Consider the following 6363-nt stretch of genomic DNA (forward strand, 5'->3'; position numbering starts at 1 on the left):
ATGAAAATGTGGCTGCTGTGACGTATGGCAGGATGCAGAGCTCATATGGGAGATACTCACCGGCAGCACACACATCCACATGGGCAGAGAGACTAGCTTCTGCACCTGCTCATGTCCACCTCCTGTAGTCACAAAGTAACAGAACAATATCTTCTGGGAGTTCTGGGAAACAACCCTAATATTACATTAGTTACACTAAATTCAACGAATTTGAAGACAATGTTTTTAGTTTCAATGAAATCTCATGAACAATGCAAAGGGATCATCTGTTTCTGGGTGGGAAGACACCATGAAGTAACCCAAAAATAGAGAAAAATTGAAACATTATACACATACAAGTCATTATACACATGAACCCCAGAGCTGCCATTTGGTTTAATTTCTGAAGTGCTTTGCACAGTTTTAAGCACAGTTTAAAACCCCATTTATTCCAGTGTGTTTGCTCTGTTCAAGGGAACAGTGCCACCGAGTGGTGTACCCAGAAAACAACATCATCTTTTTTATGTATATGTAAGAAACACAATATTTTACTGCAGAATTACAAGAATTTCCTGTTAGATCTATTACAATAGTAATACTTTAGTTTAAGGAACAATTCTCACTATTAACTAGTAGCTTACTATAATGCATATTACCAGCATATGGGCTGTTTATTGGTATTTATAAAGCACATATTAATGCCTTATTCTGCATATTTTAGATAACTTAATCTCCAACCCATACGTTACAGAGCCGTCCGTACAGACACCTGCGGACACAGGCTGTGGAGACCACCTCCAGTGCAATGTCCAACGAGACATGGTAAACGAGACAGAGGATCTCGGAAAGACTCCTCGTCTAGACATCCTGAAATATAAAAATAAAACTGAAAATCAAATGTAATTCATCCAGAGAAGCAAAATTTATTTTTACATAGCATTGCATCTGGTCAAATAGCTCATTTCAAACACTTATGCATTGATTAACTTTCATATAGAGCATGATTCACGACATAAGCACAGCTTGATTGGGACCAGTATGTACAAGAATCTCTTAGCAGAAAGTGCCTTTGGACTGACTTGACATAATACCAATAATGACATCATCATCATTATTAATAATGCTAATATAATAATAATCATTCAAAAACCACATAAACTTTGATTTAAAATTCTCATTCTGGTAAATGTCTTCAATGACCTGAATGCTGCATCTTCTACATTGCTTAAATACAAAACTTTAGCATAAAGCATATCTTCAGGATCTATATAAATTGTGAATACACATCCTGCAGACTGAAGCTATAAGGAGACTCACACCTTTTTCATCTCTTACCTCAGAATCGAATGACAGTTTGCTCTGTACATGAAGAGCCCTGTATTGTTTGAAAGCTTGGGAGAGAAACACAACACAGTAATAAAGCAGCAGATTCGCTGTGCAGTGTGAATGAATTCCAGCAGATGTGGATTGATGAGATGACAGTGTTTCTCTGAGCTTACCTGAGTGACATGTTTATCTGAGACTCTGGAAGCATTGAGGTCTTTGTCACTCTCGAGTCCTCCTGCATGATTTACACAATCATTAATAATGCTGATCAAACTAAACATAAAACAGTCCTGAGGCTAAACTATCATTACAGGCTTCTGTAAATCAATGCAATACCTGAAAGTTTCATTCACATCTCTCAGCATTTACTGCTGAAAACCAAAATGATCAGATCTACGTTAGTGTGAGTTTAACTAACACTGCTAATCAATAACCAAACTTTGTTTATAACAGAGACGACATGCTTTAGCTGTACGATGTGCAACTCTTAATTTGGCTTGGAAAATATCACATTCATGTGAAAAATTGTCTAAAGCTAACTTTATTTGAAATGTGTATACTTGTTTGTAATTCTACTTGAGACAATTGAGATTGAGATAACTGCATTCAGCTGATTGTCCTTAATTGCCGACTTGCTTAAAAAGGGTGAATGCTGTTTGCTAAATGAGCACTGGAGATAAGATAGCAATGCGCTGAAACGTTTGCTGGTGTCCATTCTGTTTTTAACCCACATGCACTTTGCACTTTTTTGCACGATGCAATTTGAAAAATAAAATAATTTTTGTAGACTTCCAGTCTTGAGTGGATCAGTGTGCAGCCAGCCACTCCTCTTGTTTATTCCTAAATCTAACTTTAAACATTTTATAAAGAGATTAAATAATATGTTACTACATTAGACAATTATGGACAAAAAAGCAAGAAAGACCTATGAAGCTTTTCGTTACTTTAAATTGTTGTACTTTTTCCCCTGGCATGAATTGTTTCACTTTACATATTCTTATGAATGTTTATTTGTTTTTGTACTTGTTGCAAGCGGCATATGCTTGAACAAATACACTTTTATATGTCAAATATTGCAGAGATACAGACTTGATGCCTAAAATTTGTAGTGGCACTGTACGAAAACAGTTTAGTTTATTGACACAAAATCCATAACATTTCCGCGTGCCAGTGGATAAAACCATCTTCCTTGACTCACCTGTCTCCCCTGCTGGTCTCTTTGGCCCTTATGTAGATGGTTTTGCTGAGTGCTTCACTGCTGCACAAAAGTTTACTGCCCAAGCACTCTTCTACACCTGCCTCAAGTCGCCCTAAACAATCTGCTAAAAACCCTCACCATATGGACCGAGGCCTGGCAGGCCATCCCCAAAGTGTTAAAATGGGTGCTGAACATGGTAAAATGAGGGTATGTACTACGATTCGCTCAGAGGGCCACATTTCTCAATGGTGTGGTCCCATCCTCTGTGACAAGCCAGGATGTGCAGGTCCTATGCTTGGAGGTAAAATCTATGCAGGCGAGAAGGGCTTTAGAAGTGGTCCCCCCAGCACAGAGCGAATCGGGCTTCTACAGCTGGTACTTCCTCATCCGCAGAAAGGATGGTGGTCTTAGACCCATCCTCGATTTAAGTTGCCTGAACCAGACCCTGATAAAGCGCCTGTTCAGAATGATCACATTGAAACAGATCCTCTTGCAAATATGCCCAGGGGACTGGTCCTTTTCCCTGGATCTGAAAGATACTTACTTTCATATCCAGATAGCCCCCCCCCCCCCCCCATCACAGGCGCTTCTTGAGATTCACCTTCAAGGGAGTAGCATATCAGTATATGGACCTTCCATTCGGGCTGTCCTTGGCTCCCTGCACTTTTAAGAAGACAGAATGGAGTTTGCATACTGAATTATTTTGACGACTGGATTGTTGATTGAGTGGGAGGCAGAGCTAATGGTGCACAGAATTTTTCCAAGAGCTCATTGTCTCCCAGCCAACATATCACCTTTGGGGACAATTATCGACTCGACCCATATGAGGGCCGTAGTCTCAGTGAAGCGCGCTCTGGCCAACAGCAGCTTACGGAAACCTTTATAAAAAAATTATTTTGGTATGCAGAGCAAAAATATACAGAGTAACTCAATATTAACTAATGGTGTTTTAAACAGTTGTATAAAAGCAATAACACACTCACAATCATGCTGTTGGTCTGAATAAACACTGAAATCTTTATTTTTTTATTGTACAGTAGATCAATCTGTATAACTTGCTCAAAGTTGGTAATGCTGCTACAAAGTAAAGTATTACACTTCAAGTGTGCAATCATTTTCATGTTTGTGTGTATATATATACACACACAAACATATTAATGTTAACTAAGTAAAAAGTAAGTCACATTCATGATTCATCTTCTAGTCCTCTTATGGTTTAATATGTATATGAACCTATGTATAGGCTTAGTCCAGGGCTCATGAGGATGGAATATGTATTCTTTTACATATTTTCAGTCCACGTTATTATAATTTTATACATGATCAAGAGACAAATGTAGTGGTGTAGTAACTTTATAGCTACCGGGAAACCACAGTTGTGTCAATTTATATGCATCTTTTGTTTTTCTCTTTTCAGTGTAATGCTTTATATTAAAGGGCATTTATTAGTTTTGTTGAAATTGAAATCAAACATTAAACATAAATAAATAATAATTTACAATTAAATTATTTATAATTAAAATAAATGTAAATAAATGTTTGTTTGTTTGGAAATAACTTTTTAATAATACTGTACAAACTCTGAATTTGCATAGAAGCACTCTAGTGTTCTGTAGAAATCAAAATATAGCATAATAATACATCATAGCAACATAGCAGTTAGACTTCTGGACTTTGTGGCTGTTACTCCACAAAGTTATATACTTCCAGGTTGGTATGCAAGCATTTTCCCACAGTGCACTAGTGTGATTACTTCTTTGCCAGTGTGAGGATGATCCAGGCAGATTGGTGGTTTCAAAATCATTTGTATATACGACATATTAAGGTATGGGTCTTCTTAATTATGATTATTTCCGTAAGTACAAAACAACTAGATAACCAATAAAAGATGCAATGTTAAAGTCACTGATTTTAATAATATATTTTAATAATGATATTTTATTAATTTATCATTCAAATTAGAAGGCATTTTTGTATGTGAAACCACAGCATCAATAGTGGACATTGTGTTAAAGAGCTAAATTTCTTTATAGAAGACTTTCGGGGTTTTTTTATAAATAAGTGATTAGTTAGTTTAATGTTGAGAGTATAAGATGAGAAAACCATAACCAACATTTTCAAATTCCATGCAGATTGCAAATCTTGAACTAGTCATCTTTCTAAACCGATTACCTGGAATGGGATATATTTGGATTTAATCTTTGCAACTATTCAGGGCATCGGTATCTATGTTGGCGCAATCTATAACTTAACCCCTATGGGTTTAGATCCAGCAATGACACATTTACATCTCTTAGTCTCTTCTTAAACCACAATATAGGATCTTCTGTTAGAAAATACCTGCAGTTTGCCATTCTTTCATTACACTGAAAATAAAAATTTAAGGGATGAACTAAAGATAATTTAAATCAACACTCAGCATTGGAATATTTTATACTTGTATATTCCTCAACATAAAACACACAGGCAGAAACACACTGTGCAAAAATGTTTTTCAATGTAGTTCCCTTCACTCTTTTGTATCAAGTCTGTAATTGCTCAAATTCCCATTAACACGCCACATTCACCTATTAAACATTGTCACCAGTCCGTTTGTGGTCTCTCAGAGTTGTCGGCTGAGCTTCTGGGCTTGTCTTTCCTTTGAGTCAAAAGCGTACTTGGTGTCCTGCAACTGCTCGATGATCTCCTTAGCCTCCTTCATGTCCTGGGCCAGCTGGTTGTACTTCTCAGCGAGCTCCTGGTTCTCTCTGCGGAGCTCCACCACCAGCTGGCTCAGCTCCTCGCTCTGCCGGCCACAGTGCTGCTTCAGCTGCTCCATCTCCACGAGGGTCACCTCCATGCGCTTCACCAGGCCTTCCAGTTTTTCCTTCGACATGGTTTCTAGTGGAAGGTGTAGGTCTGGGTTGCAGAGGAGGAGTTGGCAGATAAGAGAGTGGCTGTGGCCTTGGTGCCCGCGGTGTGACTCTGTGTCCCAACTAATCACGAATGGCCTAATCCTTGAGCGCTGGCTTGTCTTGTACAGTATGCCATAGGACACTCCCTCACACCTCTAGTAATCCCCTTAGAGGAGCTATCCTTAGCCACATCTCCTGTAGTCTTGATTGTCTAGATGCTCAAGGCTCACCTCCAGAGATTAATGTCTTACAGTCTTGCATGGCCTCAAGTAAGCCAACTTAAGACTGCACCGGGAATTGAATTGACTTGGTGGTGGTGGGGGTGGAGGGGGGGCTTTTGGGGACAGGCTAACAACAAAAGGAAAAAACAAGTAACCACATTTAGCCCTGCTTATTCACACTGACATAGAGGATTCTTAAAAGCCAAAACAAATTGAATCCAACTTCGTATAAGGTATTCTGGCAAAATTACTTTAAAATAATTTGCCCAACTCAAAAGAATCCACCCCATCTTATTTCATTTGCTTGCAACAGTTTACTCTGCATTCAAGGAAAGCTAATACATCTTAATGCAAATCAAACCGTTGCTAAAACTATGCTCTACTCTGGTTCTGGGGTGTGTTTCCCAAAAACAATTATGGTTGCAAGTTCCGTCGTTACCAACATAGTTCAATGGAATTGACCACGATAGTTAGCTTATGATGCTTTTGGGAAACACACCCCTGGACAGCTATTGTCCTGCAGAGTTTAGCTCAATCTCTTATCAAAGACGCTTGGAAAAATCTAATCTCTTGCCTGCCTTGTCCAAATACCCACAATTGCGGTCTTGGCCACTTTAGAGTGCATACACGTGACTGGACAAGCTGTGCACAAGATGATCAGAGAACTTTATTCTCTTACACTGGCTTTAGATTAAGCAGTATATTAAGTACTGAATGAAAATGTCTTAATTGACAAATATTGAAT

General features: G+C 38.3%; 1 long non-coding RNA gene across 1 annotated transcript; it reads right to left on the reverse strand.

Moving 5' to 3' along the window:
* Positions 1–659: 659 nt before the first annotated feature.
* LOC113060358 (uncharacterized) lies at positions 660–1535 on the reverse strand. The gene is made up of 3 exons (XR_003278236.1): positions 1479–1535; positions 1315–1370; positions 660–846 (listed from the first exon to the last, which is right to left on the reverse strand). It is a non-coding gene; the product is annotated as an uncharacterized LOC113060358 (long non-coding RNA).
* Between the last annotated feature and the right edge of the window lie 4828 nt (positions 1536–6363).

This window comes from Carassius auratus, chromosome 42, assembly GCF_003368295.1.
Source record: "Carassius auratus strain Wakin chromosome 42, ASM336829v1, whole genome shotgun sequence".
In the NCBI taxonomy this organism is placed as follows: domain Eukaryota; kingdom Metazoa; phylum Chordata; class Actinopteri; order Cypriniformes; family Cyprinidae; genus Carassius; species Carassius auratus.